General features: G+C 36.6%; 1 protein-coding gene across 22 annotated transcripts in view; it reads left to right on the top strand.

The window, feature by feature from the left end:
* The first annotated feature begins 437 nt into the window (after positions 1-437).
* FBXO34 (F-box protein 34) overlaps positions 438-21,109 on the top strand; it is a 70,607-nt gene continuing 49,935 nt past the window's right edge. For 4 of the 22 annotated variants that reach the window (XM_039866536.1, XM_039866542.1, XM_039866538.1 and 1 more), the window contains exons 1-2: positions 1,162-1,362; positions 2,191-2,241. The gene's annotated coding sequence lies outside the window, so the exon portion shown is untranslated. Of the gene's footprint in view, positions 589-920; positions 1,059-1,161; positions 1,363-2,190; positions 2,242-21,109 lie in introns of those variants that run through there. The other 18 variants (XM_039866541.1, XM_039866553.1, XM_039866546.1 and 15 more) reach the window with 10 other exon arrangements.

Raw genomic sequence — 21,109 nt, 5'->3', positions numbered from 1 at the left:
CCCAGCTCCTTCATTTTACGAATGAGAACCCTGAAGCCCAGCCTTCCAAGCTAGTAGCAGAACCAAAACCAGAACCAAAGTCTACTAGGATATCTAATAGTAATCTAATACCATTTATAGCTCCAGATCCACACGTGAGTATTAATATACTTGTCATGTCTCATGACTGAACACTGGCGTGACTACCGTTCTGGCTAGCCTGAGGGTTTGACCGCTTTCCTACAACTTGCGCTGGAGCTTTCACTCTTCACCACTGGGGGGCCGCAGTTGCTTCAGCGGGTCTCCCTTTTTCAGTTCCCCACTCTTCCCGTCCCCAGTGCCCGAAGTACGGCAGAATGCCCGGCAGGGGGCGGTGCGACCTCCTGGTCCCGCGGCCCCTCCCTGGGCCAACCGTCGATTGGGCCGGCGCGTGACGTCACGCCGTTTTAGCCAAACAAATGGGTTTCGGGGAGAGCGTTGGGCTCCGCCGCGCGGCGCTGGGCGCTCTGTCCGCCTGAGCGGTGGGGAGCAAGCCAGGCCTCCTGCCGCCGCTGCCGCTGCGTCGCGGTGTGCAGCCCCGGGCCAGGCCCCGTCCGGGGCGGAGCGCAGGTGGGTCGGGGCCGAGCGGCGTGGCACGAGGGCAGCGCGGTCGGGGTTCCGCCGCGGCCACCGTGGCCGTTCCCCGCCCCCCTCCCTCCGCTCGCCTGCGCTCCCGGGACGCGGGGCGGGTGGGGGCAGGGGCTCCGCCCGCGGGTTCGGGGCGCGCGGGGCGCTGCTGCGTCTGGGGCAGGGACCCGGCGGCCCGCACCGCCTCCCCGGCCGGCCTCCGCCCGCGCACGGGCCAGGCGCTGAGCGCCCCCGCGGGCCACGGAGGGTCTGGCGGGCCGGCGGGCGGGAGCAGCGACCCCGGCCCGGGCTGACGCCCGGGAGATCGCGGATAGGCCGTGCGGAGACACCGGACCGGCTCTCCCGCCTCCGGGACCAGCGGCAGTGAGGAAGTCGGGTCCTGGGTGGGGGTCGCGTCGCACGGTCGCTCCCGCCTGGGCTCGGCCAATCTGTCCTTCCCTGTCCCAGCGCAGGTGAGCTGGCGCCCGCCCTTAACCTTTACCGGGACCGGGCACGACGGAGGCTTGGAAACCTCTTTCGCCACCCGGCTGGCGCAAGTCGACTGCGGGTCGGCCCCAGTCCGCTATGAAGTCATAGTGCTGTGGGTCCGCGTGTCTGTGACGTCAGGGGGTTCCAGGAGATGGGCTGTGATGTCACTGCAGGCCCTGGCGGGGAGCTTGGCGCGGAAAGGCCGGTAGGATCCGGAGGGGAGAAAAAGGAAGTTTAGTCTCCTGTCGACTCCTGGAATCGCAGCGGATTTGAATCGAAAGTTGTTTGGTATCAGCATTTTACAATTTTAATGTAATACTTGTCAAGGTCTTCAACTTTATATCACACAAGCATTGTTAATACAGTTCAATATGAGACATTTGATTTAGAAACATCTAAAGCAGGAGGGTTTTGGGGGGGGGTGTTGAATGTTTAAAAGCCTTTTAGGAAGCTAAACTCATAGTTTAATTGTTTGTGATCGGAATTGCTGACAAAGTAGAACTAATCTGAGTGCTGGTAATTCAGTCTACTTTTTTTGCTAGACAGTTTTGAGATCATCTGTCTGCTTTTTCGCATTTTTGTTAGAGAATTGCCTGAAAGTGGGAGAGTGGATCTTAAAAGAATTTTTCTGTTGGGGGGAGGAGATGTTTGAGTTAATCCAGTATTCTTCTTAAATAATAATTACCTGAGGATTTAATTTATCCAGATTCTCTGTCCCATGCTACCATGGATAATTGAGGGTTTCCTGTGGTTATAGCTCAGCAACAAACCTTTTTCTTACTTCTTATTTCTTACTAAGGCTGGGCCATAACAATATAATAACATCCCAGGACTGCTTGTCTGGACATGCAGCTAAAATTTTGTCTGTAGTGTTTTCAAATATGAAAGTACAGAATTTTTAAAAGGTTCCTTGTCTTCGAATATTGTTTTTCTTCCAAAGATTTCAAAAGAGGTCAGGCTAGAAGAGAAGCTAGTCACTTGCCATTACTGACTCTCTTTAGGAATTCGAGCTATCATTTTTATCACTTCTTCCTCTCTATAGAATCATTTAATAGAATCTAGTTTGAAAGATAGATGGCTTAAAATTGAAGCATAATTGCAATTTTGTGTCTTCAGCAGGAAGCTTGGGTAGGAGTCTTCAATCCTTCACTGACCTTGACTTGTAAGGTAGGTTTTTTTGTTGCAGTTAATATTTCCTCTCCTTCCAGTTCGCTCTTTATAGGTGATTGATGATGTAATGCTATGTCCATTAATATAGGAAATTAAAGCAAAAATTTACCTTCATTAATTACTATTAGATTTGACTGGAAGTTCACAAAACAAAGCTTTCATGTAAATCTCATTTTAATCCTCACCATGCCTTGGAAATTCGACAGCATTGTATGTATTACTGAGAGTTGTTCTTTTTTTTTTTTTTTTTTTAAGGAATTGGGAATTACATAGTGACAATGTTGCGTGACGGTTTTAAAGACAAAATTTAAGCCTTTAGATCCTCAAGACTGATAGGTTCCGATTTAACATGAAACTGCTTGTACTGAGGGTGTTAATGAACCTACTCTTTAAGAGGAAAGGATCACGGCAAGATAATATGTAATGAAATTGGAGAAGGTACAAAAAAAGGACTCTTGCATGTGTCTTTTCCATTTGGCCTTTCTGGAGCAGGCTGCATTTCTCTGTTAATGAAGTGTACTGATCAGTAAATGGGAACGGATGAAAGTCAAACTAAATGTGAATTGAAAGACAAATGATGATAATAAAATAGCTCCTCCTTGGCAGTGCATTTTTTTCCCCTGTTTTGTTAGCAGTTATGAAACTTATTTTTCCTTATGGAAAATGAGTTATAGGTAGAGAATAAATGTCTTACTGTATTCTGATGTGACTGAGGAACAATGACAGTTATAAAAAAGCCAGCTTATTCATATACTTGCATAACTATTTAACAAGTCATAACTCTTCTGGAACATTTTTAGCTTGTTTCTACTTTCCACAGGATGTTTTTCACCTTGACCTTGCAGTTTTAAATGTAGAAAGAAGCTTTTACTTCTTATGGGAATTTATTTGAGATCAGATTTATTATTATTTTAAAATATTTTGTCTTTTTATCCATTTACAACATTTGAAGGGCCCGAATCAATCAGTCTTTAATGATACAGCATTTTTCAGAGAGATAAAAGCAAATATGAGGAACGAAAGTGCTATATTTTAGAAATTCTTTAGGATATGTTTATCGGATCAATTATTCTAGTAACACATAGAGTTACATTCTAACACAAACACTCTACTTTATTTTCTAAACTTAAATTTATGCTAAGCCAGTTTAATTTGGTCTCGATATCCTAGTATAGACCTTACCATGTTTTAATATTTGTTGAGGAGAGACATCATTTGGTGTTACCTTCCAAAACTTGCAGCTGTTTAAAACCAGATACTTGAGGGAAGCTACTATGGTATAATGAATGCCTTCCTTGTTAGGTCATGTGTGACAAAGGCAAAACTCAGCAAGTGCATAATCTGCAGTCCTTTGGAAACAACAATAACAAAAAAGAGCAGATTAACTCCAAATGCATTTAGGTCATCTGGAAATTGAATTCCTGTCAATCTTTATCTTTGCATAATTTATCTTCTCTCCTTTAGTTCATGCTTATGGTATTTTGAAGCTGATGAACTTACTGTGTTATCTGGGAAAGCATTAATGATTAAAATGTAGGTGTTTCTTGGTTGAGTTTATCAACCTCTTGTTTCCAAATCCTCCACAGAAGAGGCTTCAGATCCTTCCTTTTTAAATATTCACTCTCAGAATCCTAGCACATAAAAACATTAACTATCCTCAGCACAATGTAGATATAACTCTGAAACTAAGTGCTATTTATGTGTATGATATTATCACACACAGATTTCATTCATCTGACAAACATTTTTTTGAGTACCTCTGTGCCAGGTACTTAGCCACGGACCGTGACACTGAGATGAATCGTCCTTGCTGCGTGGACCTTTGACCTTTGTTTTAACTTTTTTTTGCCATGGAGGGCCATGGGTCTAAGAGGCCGGAATTAGATGACAGGCGAACCATTTATGTTATGTCACATTGGCTAGAAGTCTCATCTAAAGGCCTATTTAAGGAAGTATTAGAAACTCAGGTAAAAGAAATGGGGAATGGATTATCAGAGGGTTTCGGATTTGGATTGTCCTAGAATAAATGGAGTTTAGTGAGCGAGCACTTTCTTTGAACTTAGGGCCAGAACTGGTTTGTGTAGGCAGACTAAAATTAGAGGTAGAGAGAGGAAGATCCAGACATCCCACTCTCACACATGTAATACCTTCTTTTCTGTCAATACTTTAAATTGACAGACTTCTGAAATATGTGAGCCTCTCACTATCTTTGTTTCTCCTCTTTGCCTTCTTTCTCTAACATTTTATAAAAAATTTCAGTTAGAAAAGTTGCAAGAACTATTTGTATGAATACCTAGATACCTGCAACTGATTCTTTAATTCATATTTTACTGTCTTTGCTTCTCTCCATCCATCCATCTTAAGTTCCCTCTCCTCCTATCCATTTATTAATCCATCTTATATTTTTGTTATATATTAAAGTAAGTATACTTTACCCCTAAATACTTCAGTGTACTTATCATGAACTATTTATTTTTTAGGTAAAATTTATATACAGTAAAATGGTGTAGTACTTATGTATACCATTCCCTTAATTTGGACAAATTCACACATCTGTGTAACCCATAACCTTGTCAAGATCTAGAGCATTACCATCACCACAGAAAGTTCCTTCATGTACTTCCAAGTCAATTTAATTAACTTTTTAATCTCCTACAATCTTACTTCCACCAGTTTCTTGTGAAATGACCTGTTCAAAGGGCCTGCTTTGTTAGCAGCACATTCGAGTGGCATTATGCTAGGTATTCAGAATATAAAGAAATGAAGAACATAGGCCCTGTTCTCTTCAAGCTTATAATTTAGTTCGAGTTTTGGTTAGGTATCCAAAGAGAGATATAAATAAATGTTACATAAATTTAGAGGCGGCAACTGGGACCGCTAGAGGAAGCTTCCTAGGTGTGGGTCTTGGATTGGGCCTTTAGGATCCAGAGAAGAGGTGTTTGACTTTTCAGATAGACTTTACGAAGTTATGGTATAAAGGAACAGTAGCAAACAAGGATAGTTGGGACCCAATTTTGGAAGGAGTTTGAGCATTATTCTGTACCCAATGACAATTTTTGAGGAAGAATGTAATGTGAAAAACATCTTAGTTAAATTCTTATCCTGTTTGTCATCTTTGGTATTGAGTTGCACAGAAGATCTCTTTATTTTTTGAGCTGTCTCCTCTCCTTTCTTTGCCTATCTCTGATTTCTCCTGATTTCTCAACTTTGCTGGTAATTCTTTCTTTTCCAGATCCAAGCTATCCAAAGCTCTTTTCTTGATTCTTCATTGTGCAGCTCGTAATCTGGCCCTTACTTCTTAGGGTTTCTTGATTATAATTCTTTACAGGTCATGCCTACATCTGTATCCATAACTTAACTCTTGTTAGGTTACTAACTGCTATTAGGGTGCTTCTTTTTTCTGTATCTCTGTTTACTTTGTACTTACTGTTCAAGAATCTGTAGCAAGAACATTTGCTCTAAGCAGTTGTAAGAAATGGGATTTATTGAAAAAGAAAGATACGTAAACTTTGGGCTGAATGAACAGTTGAGAATTTTTTTTAAATTACAGTTTACATTCAGTGTTCTATTAGCATAGTGGTTAGACATATAGTTTATGAAATAATCCCCCCTTAGAGTACCCACCTGGCACCATACATAGTAATTACAATATTATTGACTATATTTCCTATGCTGTACTAGAACCATCATTATATATTACTTTCTGCCCTCAATATTTTATGCAGGTATGTCTGCTTGTCCATACTTAGATCATATGTGAAACCTCAGCTTCAAGGGCATCTGGAAAATGTCATTTTTAGTTGTCTATCCTCTCTAAAATAGAAAGTCCACATGAGAATAGATTGGCGTGAGTACTGAGTACACTTCAGTACACTCAGTTTGAAAAACAACTCATTTTCGCTAGATTCCCTCAATGTGACAAAGTTAAGGCTTTTCTAATTTTGCTGTTTTTCTGCAAAGACTGAGTATTGTTCTAATTCCCTGAGATAGAAACCATTGAAATTAACTGTGCCATTTAGATTTTTTATATTGTGAGTATAACAGAAAACCAACTCAAATTTATTGGCTCACAATACTGAAAAGTCTGAAGATAAAGCTTGATCTACTTTTTCCAAAGTGATCAGAACCTTGTCTTTCTCTTTTTTTCGTTTAATGAGCTCTGCTTCCATGGTGTTGGTCCCTTTGTGGTCGCAGCATGTTCAGCTGCTCAAGGCCTGCTGTCCTCAAGGCTTAAGTCCTCATGCCTTCAGGCCCACAGAGGGTGAAGGAGAGTGCTTCCACAGAAGCTCTAGGGCAGGGCTCTTGACCATTTTTGCTCCACAGACCCCTTTGGCAGTCTGAATAATATTTTAATAATATTTAAATAGGACCCCTTTTCTGAATAATATTTTAAAGTACATAAGACTATAAAGAAAAACAGTTATTTTAAAATATGGTTATCAAAATGTTTTTTTAAATAGTATGCGCTTCTTTATTAAATAATAAGATTTAGTGTGGGTCTAATAATTTCCAAATACTGATGAATATGATTATTTGGAGGTCTCTGCAACCAGTGATCATGTGATAGAAAGATATCTGTGATTTCTACTGGTGACAAAGTGACAGATATTGCTAATATTGTGGTTTGTTGACTGAATTAACAATGGAAGGAAATGCTAAATTTCAGTTGGAGTTTAGTGAAAGAAATAATTTTTTCCCTCCGCATCTGAGTTTATCTCCACCTAAATCCGTTGGCAAGGGTGGTATCTATAAGCCTCAGCTTAAGAACTACTGCTAGAAGAGACTTTTGCTTCCCACAAGCCCCAGCAAATGTCTTCTTGTATCTCATTGACTTTGAGTTATATTTCTGATATTTCTGCACCAACCACTAAAAATATGGACTTGCTAATTTGTTTAGCCAGCCCAGGTCTACCCCTGGATCTGGGGCTGGGGTCATTGCTACAACTGCATGCTGATAGAAGAGTGGATTCCCAAGGGAAATTTAGGGCCTACTGAATGTTGACTAGCAAATAGTAGATGTCCGTTATGTCATCCCCTCTCCTTTGCTCCCATAGTTAACCAGTCATTAAATTTCTAGTGAAACCTTTGCTTGGATTTGACTTTTCCTGATCAGTCTCTGCTAACACTCTAGGCCTCCAATATAGAGTGTGTGGGATAGTCCATTGGATTGCAAAAAAAGAAAAATATTAGAATTTCTAAAATTTTTTTCATCCTTTGAATATTTATTTTTGTATATGTTTATACTGTATGTAAGATATATTAGTACAGTGGTACATGTATAGATATAAAATTTATAAATATATATATTTATGGACACATGTTAAAATTATTTTAAATCAGAGGAATGGGTCAGGATAGTTTTGGCATAAGCAGAGAACAGTGCTGCTCAATAGAAATATAATGTAAGCTACATGTAAGTAAAAATTTTCCAGTTAGCCACATTAAAAAAGTAAAAATAAACAGCTGAAAATAATTTTAATAATATATTATTTAATACCATATATCCCAAACATCATAATTTCAACGTGTAATCGATAAAAAAATTGAAATAGTTTACATTATTTTTTTCATAGTCTTTGAAATTCAGTGTGCATTTTATATTTAGAGCACATCTCAGTTTAGACTGGCGATATTTCAGGTGCTCAAGAGCCACATATGGCTAGTGGCTTCTGTATTGGGTAGCACAGATCTAGACCACTGATTATTCCAAATTGAGATTTTTATAATTTTCCATGTTTTCATAAATCCATATTTGCTTTCTTCTTTGTTTTTGTACAGTTGCCAGGTTAATTGAACAAAAACTCCACTGTGATGTTATTCTCTTGCACTAGGTTTCTGTGGCAACACGTTTAAATGTAGCTTTCAAGACTTCAGTAAGATGGTCCGTTCCATCCTTCTGCCTCACATGTTTCTGGGACCGCCTGCAACAAACCTGGTGCTCAATTTGGCAGTTTTTTCGGCCTAGCCTTTCTCCTTCCGTTTCTCCAAATGTAATCATCCATTGTAAGAAGCCTGGGCCCATAAAACCTCCTTGGATTCTGCAGTCCCTCTGCAGTCTTTCCATTTCCTGAACTCCTATGGTGTATATTGAGTACTCAGCCACTTAGCACACTTTAGCTGTTCATTATATATTGTTGTTTATTGCTCTCTAATTGCTTCATGTGTATTAGTCTTATCTCTTCTATTAAATTCTAAGCTTCGCATCTTATGTCCCCAAATCGTAGACCCATAATTAAAGGCTTAGCTTTTTTTTCTTTCTTATCGTTAGGGACTTGCCTGGGCTATTTAAATTTGTAGCTTAAAATTTTTTTTTGAAGTTCTGTTTTGTTTTCTACTCTGCTGTTTCACCTAGTCGTCTACCTTCTAGCAGATTCAATTGTAAGACGAGTTTTTGTATTAAAGTGTTCATTTGCTTCTTGAAAATGAAAAAAATTAATTTTGTTTACAAAGTCATCTATTTGTAGCTGTAAAAGCACTCTTGGAACTGCATTAGGGAATTATCGATTAGCTGGAGTTTCTGAAGATGAAATCTGAGTTTGATAAAGAAGTCTCAAAGGACACATTTGCTCCATTGCCCAGGAACCGGGAGAGGCAAACTTGTTTCCAAAGTAGGGCAAGAGATTTTATTTCAAGTTCAGTCATCAGGATTATTCTCTGGAGGTTCTTGGTACTTTCTACACACACTAGTCACCTTACGCTCTGGGGAGAGGTTTCTCTAGTTCAGGCTTAGGTGAGAGCTCTACCACCATCACAATATTTTAGCTCATTTGAGACACTACAAAGAGGGCTGTGAAAATGAATCCTGAAAATAAGTCCAAAGAATGTTATAGGTTTTGTGCTTTAAGAATCCTATCTTTCATTTGACATTTTCTTTGCCTGCGTTTTATTTAACATGTTATATGGTTAGCTTAGTAAAATAGTTAAACACCAAAATTTTTAAGTCATTGAGTTTCTAGACCCGTTTGTTGATTATTCGTTTACTTAGAAAAGTGCAGTATGTTTTAAATGCCAGGCATTTTGCTCAGTGCATTGGTTATGTTATTTTTTTCTCTTAGCACTATTTTATAGATTTTCTGTATATTCTTTGGCAAGTAGCAGCCTTTATTTAAGAATTTATCTTTTGTCTTATTGTTTAACACCTTGTTGATTTTAACTCCCTTTTTGGCAACTATCAATAATAAAATTGATTATGAATCAAAATATTAACATTTCTAGAAAGTTCAAATTTTTGTTTATTAGCAGTAGGTTGTAACTTTTTCTCAAGTTTTACATTCTAGTTGCCTGTATTTTTAAGTCTATAGTATAAAATACTTTTACACTTAAAGATTATAAAGCATTTTAGAACTGATTTTTAAAAAAATTCGATGGTTTCGAAATTTAAGTGAAAACCTAAGCCACGTTAGTTACTATTTTATTTCTGAATCTAAAAAATGAATTATTTTCTCCTTTATTTGATCTAAGGGCTTAGCATTTATATTACAAATTTTCTCAGTTACCTAAGATATTCTTGGGTTTATTACCAAAAAATGATTTGATTCTTACTGTAATTGTAGTTTGTTTTATTTCATGACTCTATCTTGTCTATCATGCTTAAATTTTAATTATCTTATTTTAGTAGAGAATTAGGAATTGTGAAGCTTCTCTTAAGAATTGTTCCTTTATGAATGTCTCATGGATTTCCCTTCTTTTTAAGGGAGGAGAGCATGACTCTTTAAAAGATATCATTAATTTTGAAGATTTAAACCTGCTTGCCAGCTCATTTGTTGGACTATTGAAATACTATGGTTTTATATTATTGAAGGTCTTTTCATGTGTCCCCGGTGTTTCCAAGCATTTCTTTTACCGAACACTTGTTGAATCTTTCTCTTGTTTAATGGCTCTGATTTAAATGTTATCCAGTGAGAATTCCTGTTAAAAGTCTTAAGATTTTGGTTTCTTGGGTAAATTCGTTAAGGACTGGACTGACAGTTACTAATCTTCATTTCTTATAGAATCAGGTAAAAATTTGTTAAAATTAAGTTTGAGTAATACCTGTCCTTGTGTTTACGCTGTTTGTTTAATATTTTTGGAGTATGCCATATGAAATTGATTAGTCTTTTTTCACCCCCAAATTGATCATTTAGAAGTTAGAAGAAAACTAATCTTTACCTTTTCCCTTACCAATTTAAAAAAAATGAGTGTACGTTTATCACTTTTCTATTTGCAGAGCATGTTAGTCTTATTGGTTTATTAAAGTAATGGCGGTACCATTTTTGAAGACTCAATGCGAATTCAGTGTAATGTTCTTGGCAGATAGTTTTTTTCCCCCTTTAGAAGAAAACCATGTCAAGCCTTCATCAGTGAACTTCAGTAACTCAATTTTCTTTAAGAAATTTGTCATTTGCATTGTATATGTATAGTGTAGACATTATTCAGAGAAGTAAAGCTTAATTTTAATTTTATTTCCCTGTGCATTGTATTGTTTCAAAACTATTAGTGTTCAGTTCATTCATCAAATGTTAATTATGCCTACTTTGAGCTTTCTGCATTTGAATGTTCATTTAGTCCATGTTGCTGAAATTCTGCTTTATAGGATAGCACAAAGAACTGTATTGGAAAATGTCATCTTTGCCAACAGGAGCATTTACTTTGAAGGGGTTAATGATTATTGTCTATGCCTACATGTGTTCCAGAGGCCCCAAATGAAATTTCCACACTAGTTACTACTACTTTCTAAAGGGTTAGTGATTTCATTTGTAACCTCTCCAACCCCAATAGAAACAATTTGATGTTTGTATTCACTGTTATCAGCCAGAGGATGTAAATGATGTCTCTTTTCTGGATTTAAATGTTTGTATTTATCACTTGAGAGGTTGTTTGTAGTTGAGATGGATCAGTAGATGGTTGGTGGCCTCTACTATAGGAGCTGGATAGTCATCTGGCATTTGTGTGAGAAAGGACTTTCTTACTGAGTTACCTTTTAAGAATGAAAATCCAAAATTTTATGGATATTTCTAAAGTGAACATTTTTTATTTTGTGCAATTTAATTATTATAAAGAAATAAATATGTGACAATGGAATATAAAGTATATACACTAATTATACACAAAATCACATGCAAGAATCATACTAATCATAGACAAACATGTATGTGTTGGCCAAGACTTGGGCAGTCGACATAAAACTAAATCGTTTATTTAAGAGTGCAGTTTGAGTGATTCTTGTTTTATGGCTTATACCATGAAAATGTAACAGGGTTTTTATATGCAAATTTTAAAATAGCATTGAGAAAGAAAGCCATCTAATGTCAATTTGGTAAATTTCTCAGAAATTCTCATTTCAATTTCTAATTTGACTCACAGACTGTCACGTTACTGTTTGTAACTCTTCATAATCTTTACTACTCTAACAAGAAAAAGAAGCTTTTGTACTATTTCTTCAGCTAATCAGAGAGCAGTCTTGTTGGCCTTTTTGTTTAGATAGCTGCTTTTGTTTGTTCCTCATTCAAAGCAGATAATGAGAAATTAAAAGATGTATAGTATATATTTCTATCAGTAGAATGACCTCAATGCTTCTCTTTTTGCTTAAAATGTTTTCTTGCCTTTTTCCCTTGAAAGAATTCTCAGCATTCTCCATACCTTTCTCTCCCTTCCAGCATTTTTTTATTATTTTGTCATTTTGTTGTCTAGCGGTTCTTGGGGTAATTAGTCCATTGTGGGATCATTTTGAAACTAAAGTCAATGTGTCTTTAAATCATTAAAATCTGCATATATGAAAATCTGAAAAATTAAATGGAATTTTTAGTAGGATTAAAGAATATTTATTTGTTGAATAGGTAATGTGTTCACATGGTTCGAAATGCAAAAGATACAGAAAGTGAGTTTTCTCTCTTCTGTTCCACGGACACACTTTTCCCCTCACTGGAAGCAACCAATTCAATTCTTCCTACCTAAAAAAAACAAATGGTAGCATATCTTACATACTGCTATATTGCCTTTTTCAATTGATTTTGTTATTCTTTACCTATTGGTATATGAAGAGTGTATTAGTGATAGAAAACCTAAATCAACAGTGAGTTAAACAACAAAGTCTAATAAAAGTTCAGATAGGTGTTCTACAGCTAGTATAGCAATTGGTTCAGCTCTTTCTCTCTCTTTATTTTGAGGCATAATGAATACAGTAAAATGCACAGATATTAAGCAGGCAGTTTGATGAGTTTTGACAATTGTATAGGAAAATGTTGTACACCTGTTCTATACAATTGAGAGAGAGGTCGAGAGATGGCCCTCTAGTCTGTCGTCATTGCCCCCTCCCCCTTTCTGATCACCTGAGCTCTTTTTGTACTGTTACTGCTTCACCATATGTTGCTTGCATCCTCATTGACCTAGCTGGATCTCCAGCTATTGCAACCCATTTCAAGCTGCAGGATGCAAGAAGGGGCAAAGGTTATGTGCCAGCCTTTTTTCAGGAAGATTTCTAGAAGCTGCCACTTCACAACACTTCCCATCAAATTGTTAGCCAGAAGTTAGTGTCATATTTGAATGCAAGGGAGGTTGAGAAATGGAGTCATTACTATCTTTTTCTATTTCTAATGCTTTAGCAAATAACCTTGTTCATAGGTTGGCTTGTGGAATAAATTTCTAGAAGTGGAACTGCTGAGTCAGAGAGTATTTGCAGTTTGAGAGTACACCTATGTTTCCACATTGTTTTTGACACAGTTTTTGTATTTCCTAATCTCATCAGTAAAACATGATGACAGGTTAGCTATAGTGTGCCTGATGGGGCATTTAAGTAGAGAAAGTCCTGTTACTTTAGCTAAAGATGCCTTGAAAACGTGGACTACACAACTATCTAATGTAATGCTAAGTTGGGTAAAGCGTATCACAGCATGTTTTCATTTTATTTAGGCCAGTCCTAAAGGAGACTGATGGTTAAGGTTAGAAAAGAAACCCTCCTACCTGTGACTACTTCATGGTAAACTGACAGGAAGATAAGCAAGTAATGTGTTTTTTCAGGAGTTGCTCTCTTAATGAAAAAGTAGATTAGGGCATAAGGTTAAAATGCATAATTTTTTAAAAAACTTTTCTCATGTACATTCCTTATCACATACATTCCTTAGAAATGTGTTTTCAACTAGTCTTTAATTTTAATTTTTCAGTTACAGTGGACATACATGTATTAGTTTCAGGTATACAGCATAGTGATTAGACATTCATATGACTTGAAGGGATCACCAAGTAAGTCTAGTTTCCATCTGACACCATACTTAGTTATTACAGTATTATTGACTGTGTTCCCTGTGTTGTTCTTTACATCCCTGTGACTCTTTTTATAACAGGCAGTTTGTATATCCCTAAACTCATGTTTTCAACTAACCTTAAAGTACCCATTAACTTAGTTGGGGAAAAAGAAACTAACTAATCAACAGATAAATTCCATTTGATTCCTTTTTAAAAATTTTTATTTTTCAATTATAGTTGACATTCAATATTATATTAATTTCAGGTGTACAACATAGTGGTTAGACATTTTTTATAACTTAGAAAATGTATCCCCGATAAATCTTGTACCTACCTGACACCATATATAGTTATTACAATATCATCGACCATATTCTCTAAGCTGTATTTACATCCCTGTGACTTTTTTGTAACTGCCAATTGTATTTCTCAATTCCTTCACCTTTATTCCCAGCCCCCAACCCCCATCTTGTCTGGCAAACATAGTTTGTTTTCTGTATTCATAAGTTTCTGTTCCATTTGTTTGTTTGTTTTTAGATTCTACATATAAGTGAAATCACATGGTCTTTGTCTGACTTATTTCGCTTAGCATATACCCTCTAGATCCATCCATGTTGTCTCAAATGACAAGATTTCATTCTTTTTTATAGTTGGGTAATATTCCATTATGTATCTACCACATCTTTATCCATTCATATTTTGATTGGAGCATTTAATTTACATTTACATTTAAAGTAATAGATAGGTATGTAGTTATTGACATTTTATTAATTGTTCTCTGATTGTTTTTATAGTTCTCTGTGCCTTTCTTATTCTCTTGCTCTCTTCTCATATATGTTGATGACTTTCTGCAGTGTTGTGTTTGGATTTCTTTCCCTTTTAGATTTTTGGTTTGTGATTACCATGTATTTCATATATACCAAGCTAGGTTTATAGCGATCTATTCTAAGTTGATGGTTGTTTAAGTTCCAACACATTCTAAAATCACTACCATTTTTACCACCCCTTTTACGTTTATGTTTTTACTTCTTTAATGTGTACGTTTGTGTGTATCCTTTAATTTATTGTAATTTTACATGCTCTTACTACTTTTGCCTTTTAACCTGTATACCATATTTAGTGTTGGTTGATACAGGGCTTTTATTATGTGTTTGCCTTTGTCAGTGAGAATTTTTTTCTTTACGATATTTTTTCATTCATGCTTTTGATTTTTTTTCTTAAAGAAAACCCTTTAACATTTCTTATAATACTGGTTTGGTAGTGATGAGCTTGTTTTTTCTTGTTTAGGATATTTGGTTCCATTTATATAATATTTTTTGTTGTAGTTCTCAAATTTCTAACCTTTTATTCCAGTTGATAAGGGGGCTCAGATAAATTATATAATTCTGCTAAAATTATTTTTTTTAGAATAGTAAGTGTTTTTAAAATGTGTTTTTAATTCTATAACCTTTTGTTTGGAACTAGAGGAAAAAAATCATAATAATTTCAATGCAACCAGGTGGTATTATGACCTGTATTTATTTTTGAAGTAGGAAAAAGGATTTATATGCATATGTTTTCCCATACCACATAATGTGAGATCTTGGAAAGCAGAGACCTCTTAGCTACCATAGCAGATGGCATAGCACCTTGAACTTGGTAAATTGCATTTTTTTATCTACTTAAAATGAATCTTGGGAAGGTGGTAGAAAAATTATTAGACTTCCAATAGCAATATTTTGGCCCTTCAGGGGCATAGGGGAAAGATATTAACATAATATCATTGTTAATACTTTTGAAATTATCCTCTGTTTAGGTAGAGAAACTTAATAAGGGGCCATTGCCTATGTTCCAGTGATAGAGATTTTGAGATACTTTCAATGTAGTATCGTCCCACTTTATCTGGAGGTCAAATTTCTGTAAATCTCTATTTCTTAAAAAAAAAGAAAATGAAGGCTTAGTAAGCCAAAGAACAGGAAAAGGTCTTCATATACTTAATGGGCTTCATAGTCAACCTCAAGCTTCTTCGTGATGTCTTCATAGTGTAGAAAGTGGTACCTAGCACACGGTATTCAGTAAATATTTGTTGAATGAATGATATTTATAAGTAGATTTTTTTTTTTTTTTTTTGGTTTTGCTAGATTTTTTTGGGGGGCAAATATCATTAAGAGACTAATAGCACTAGCCGATGTTTTTGTTTGTTAGGTAGTGGTGGCATTGTTAATCGGATAGGCAGGCACTTGCCTCAAGAGTTACATGGGCTGGTCCCTGTGCCTAGAACACTGTTCTCTTAGATAAAATTTTATGCCAGACTTCCTTACTGCCTCCAAATCTGCTTACATATCACCTTCTCAAGGAAGCCTGTGTTCAACACCTTGTTTAAAATGGCAGCTGCTCTTTTCCCTCTGCATTTCCAAGTTCCTTTACTGTAGTCTATTTTTTCCCCATAGTGGTTGCCTCCTTGAAACATAATATGTCATTTACTTACTATTTATTGTCTCTCTTACGACCAGAATGTTATTAGTTGAGGGCTTTGACTATTTATTCACTGTATTCCAAGTGTCTTTTAGGTGCTCAAAACATTTGTTGAATGAGTGAAGGTAGGAAAGAAAGTAACATGTGAGAAAATTAGCTATAAATAATTTACATTTTAAACATTTACGTTTAAAAGCATTATTTCCATTATTTTTAAAAGTTTTGCTTTTGGAGACCGCTGTGTTCCATAATGAAATCAAAGTTTAAAGACTCACTATATATAGTCTCTTGGAATATAGAGACTGAGTTTAGCTTGATGAAATCCATCATCTGCCTCAGGTCTCTAGTATCTTTTTGGTGAAGTTGCTGCTCATAGCCTTCAGTGGTGGTTTAGTTAATGAGAGTCTCTAGGGTTGAGTGTGTTCCACTGTGTGCAGATGGAACATCCCTTTCCTACTGGAGGTGGCTTTCCACAAAGTGAGGGGTGGCAATATTAATAGCTTCCTTCCTTCCTTCCTTCCTTTCTTTTGACTAGGCCTTATGCTACACATTTTTACGTGTATTATCATTTTTAATCTTTATAACAACCCTATGAGGAAAGTATTCTTGTCCCTTTTCTCTTGTGGAAAACTTAGTCTTAGAGGTTAAGCAGCTTGCCTAGCTAGTAAGTGTTTTGGAGCTGGAATTCAAACCCAAGCATCTGACCTGTAGAGGAACTTCACAGCACGAAATCCCTTTCTAGTGAAGAGCACCTAGAAGTGAGACAGAAATCAGAAACAGCTTAGTGGAATTCTAATGTCACAAAGAGGCACCTTTATCTTTATTTGCTCCAGCTTCCCATGACTTGGATAGATTGAATGAGGCCACTGTGATTGAAGCAGTAATGCTATGTTAAAGTTAATGCTAATTTATGTAAAGTATGTTTTAAATAAAACCAGAGCTGGCTCCTAACCAGATCTAATAGAACTTAGACTTAGTTAAGCTCCAGAATAGTTTAGCTTACCTCTGGGGCAGAATTTGTATGGTCTTCCTTCATTGTCCCTAAAAATTAGATTCAGTGGGAAAACAAAAGTTCTGATGTGGCTGTACAGGAAGTATAATTCAGGGGAGGAATGAACAGAAGGGTAGACAGTAGGTGAGTCTTGCTGTTCTAGATTTTTAAGAGAAAAGCGTCCCTATTATTTTTATAAAATTATACTAATGGAAACAGTCATCCATCGTCTACCACACAAAATAATCGGTAATTTCAAGTTTTGATTAGAAAAATCTGATTCTTTAATGTGAATTGCTTTTTGAACCTTAACGAGATTTTTGTCTTTTTTTTTTTTCTTGTAAGATGGTGTTTTTTTCCACCCTGTCATTAAAATATTCCTGCTCCATCCTAAGGCACCTCAGACTATACTTGGTTATCTTCAATATCATAAATTAATTTTAATGTGTTTTAAAACAATGGTGATTTTGAGGGGTAAATTAGAATCTACAATTGCAGGAAATGATGCTCGAGGATACATATTTATATGCTGAAGCCAGTAATGTGCTTCGCGTAGGAGAGGTTGTAGGGCACTGTTGTGTACCTGGCTAGTAGAATCATTTTATTTAAAAAAAAATCTCCAAAGCAAGATATGAGGTACTTTTTTTGGAGATACATTGAAACCGTTTTTGGCTTGAGATGATGATTGGCTAGAGAGTTTCCTTTCTAGGTTCGTAGAACTGTGATGAGAACATCATACTTAATTAGGCACTTTTCTTGATGCTCACATTCAATTTTAGTGGGATGAAAATACTGAAAAATGTTTTTTCTTGTACACTTCTTTTTTGCCTTTGAAGTAGCCAGCAATGACTTTTTTCTCCAATACATGTTCATGGTGGGGGAAAAATGTAATGGTTCAGAAGAGTTTATGATGAAAGCAGGAATCCCTTTGTCCCACTTCAGTTCCCTCTCCCAGGGGAACCACTTCAGGTGTTTCTACATTTGATTCTTCTAGTGATAATTCCCCATGTTAACATGCTTATACTTCCATTTCTTAATATGTCCCATTTAGTTAAGGCCATTGGTCAAAAATTGTAAAGGATCTGAGATTTTACTCTACTCGAAGCTAATAAGTAAGCCTGCCACAGTTTTATTGATGCTGAAAGAAGACTTAGACTCTTGTGTTGGTGGAAGGCACAGAGGCAGAGATGAAGTAGTTTTTTTACTCAGAGCAATAGCAATAGCCAGAGTATTAGCATTCATTTGTGCTAGTGTTCTGGGTCTCAGTTCCCACAAGGCACTGCAGAGAGGGCCAGATAACATCTGTTCACATAGTGGGTTTTGTTACTCGAGAAAACTCTGAGTTTAGAGATTTGAAATATTTTATTATGGGCAGTAAGCATGCCTGCCCTTTGCTCCAGCAGGAGATAGTAAGTATGCCTGCTCTCTGCTCTGGAGGAAGACAATTTCTGTCTTACCAAAGCTGTTCGCTGTATGAACATTCTTGAAAATATCGTCCAGAACAAAGAGCAGAGCCAGTGCCTTGCTTGCAAGACATAGAGACCCATGAAGAATTATTTCCCACCACCACTACCTCATTCACCACCCTCTTTCCGATATAGTTAAATTATTCTTTTTAGCTCTCTGGTCACCTTGGTAAATAACTATATATTTTAATTTCATTAATAGTTGATATCTTTCAACTTCCTGCTTTGAAAGAGTATTTTAGTTAGGGATCTTTGTGTTAGAAAACCAACTCAACCATAATTTAACTGAAAAAGGAAATTTTTTCCTAGAGAGTTCAAGAGGAGGAAGTAAGATTGAATCCAGGTGTTTAAACTTTGCTTTAAAGAATTGGTCTTTTACTATGTTTTTTTCTCCTTTTAGCTTTATTTTCAAGATCCTCTTCTTCACCCCATCCGCCACTAGTACTGGTTCTGTGCTATGTTTATTTTCGGACAAGTCACTATGGCAAGGTGGAGAGAATTAGAATAGTTAGAGCCTGGTTACATGCCCACTCTTGGGGATCGATATGGGGTCAGCCCCATTTGAATCACATGTATTGGAAGTGGAGAGAAGGTAGTTCTCCAGAGTAAAAACAGGATGCCATTACCTCCCCATATGAGTTCTCAGTTGTATTATTTTTTTGTGCGTGTATATTAATGGTTTTTAAAACTTACTTATTTTCCATTTTCTTAAAGATAGTTTCAAATTTATAGTATCTCCTTTTATTCTTACTCCCTTCCTGATGTTCTCTATCAATCTGTGCTTTATTTAGAACTGCTGCTCAGCCAACATCTGTGACTTGCCTTCATTATGCTTCTACTTCCCATATATTCCTCTCTCTTCTCTCTCTCTGCCTTGTTTTGCTGGGGTACACAGTAGGGTAAGACGTATGGGAGGTAAATGCTGAGTAATTCCATGTCTGAAAATGTTTTTATTCTATTCTTAAACTGGAAATAGAATTCTAGATTAAACGTAATGTTCTGTCAACTTTAAAGGCATTGCCCCATTATTGGCTAGAATCCTTCATTATTGTTGAGAAGCCTTAGTTCATTTTAATTCTTGTTCTTTTGTAGATGAGCTACCTTTTCTCTGAAAGTTTTTAGTATCTTTTTTATCTTTTGTTGTCTGAAATTTCCCAGTAATAGGTCTTGGTGTGGGTCTCTTCATTTGAGCACTGAGTGGACCCTATTAATTGGAGGACTTGTGTAAAGACTTCCTTAACTTGTTAATATTTCAGTTGTAGAAAATTCATATTTCTTTGAAAACTTCCTCTTCAATTTAAAAGTTTTCTTCTTGTTCTGGAATTATTGTTAGTCAAATACTCATCTCCTGAATTGTTGCTGTGTCTTCTTTGATAATTTTTTGTCTTCATTTTGATTTACTTTCTCAATTCATCTCCAGAACTTCAAACCTTATGTTGCCTTTAAAAAATTTTTTCCAAGAGTTTTTTCTCATTCTTTTTTGCCTTTTCACGGCTTCCTGTCTTGCTTTGTGGATACAGTATCTTGAATCTCAGTTAGAGGGTTTTTAACAAGTTCTGTTCCATTTTAGGAATTCTTTCTTTTCCTTTCACTTTTTTTTTTAACTTGTCTTTCCTTACCTCTTGCATGTTACAGATATTTGATTCTTATTTAGCCAATCTTATGGAAGAATGAAGCAATATAAAATTGATTGGGATCTTTGTATCTAGATAGAATCTCTCAACTGGTGAGCTTTGCAAAAGGGTGAGCAGTTGGGAGGTCCCATATTCTTAGAGTGGTGCAAATGCAGATATAACTGCCATTAATTCTCTCCAGATAGTTTAATTTCATTAAAGAAGGATTTGCTAGGTTTTCTCCCTAAATAATGTAAAATCTTAAAGATAATGGATTGTGAAGAGAGCCAATGATCTAGGGTCTAGAAATGTTCAAGTAGTCATCTTTGAGAGTGAAAAGGGTAGAGGGTAGTATAGCACAGAGTAGCCCAGATTTTGGGGCCAGCTGCTTGGGTTCAGATCTGGTTCTGCCACTTAGTTACACTGGTTATTTAACAAGTTACTTAGCCTCTCATTGCCCCTTTTCTCATCTGTACTATTTGGACAATAATAGTACACACCTATTAGGGTTGTTAGGAAGCTTTAGTTAAAAATATATTAAATATGTGGCATATAGCAAATTCTCAGAAGTTGTTAATTTTTCCTTTTCTCCCTGCCAGTAATAACAATTATGTGATTTAGGTATTGTGGTGATTGCCCACAGCGGAAATTTTGGTAAGATCAGGTAGTTTTAGATTGTGTTTTTCTCTTTAGAACCTCAAAGAACAGTTGATATCATTACTCAAAGTGCTGAAACGCATATGTGCAAATGTTTTCATAGGTTCCCCTCCCCCTCTCACCTGCCGAAAGGATCTCAGTAAAGATAATTTGATAAGAAAAGTAGCCTTGGAGCACATCCAGAAAACTAGGAATGAAAAAATACTATTTTCATACCCAGAAACTCTGTGTACAATCAGAATCATATGTGCTCAGGATGTTTGGGAAGTGTTGTTCCCATACAAAACACACAATGACAGTCCCACTTCTCGGACTTCAGAAATGTTGAAAGTTTCTTTATAAATGGATGTTTAGGGTAGGAATGGCAGGAGGAAATAATTCCTGAAAATAAAATTTTGTGTGTGTGCACGCTTTGGTGTGCCCCATTATGGTGCCACACTGTGAGACTTTCCTCATCACACTCT

The sequence above is a fragment of the Pteropus medius genome, unplaced genomic scaffold (genome assembly GCF_902729225.1).
Source record: "Pteropus medius unplaced genomic scaffold, Ma_sr-lr_union100, whole genome shotgun sequence".
Lineage (NCBI taxonomy): Eukaryota > Metazoa > Chordata > Mammalia > Chiroptera > Pteropodidae > Pteropus > Pteropus medius.
Note: the sequence above shows the minus strand (reverse complement) of the source record. Positions and strands in the feature narration are given on the sequence as shown.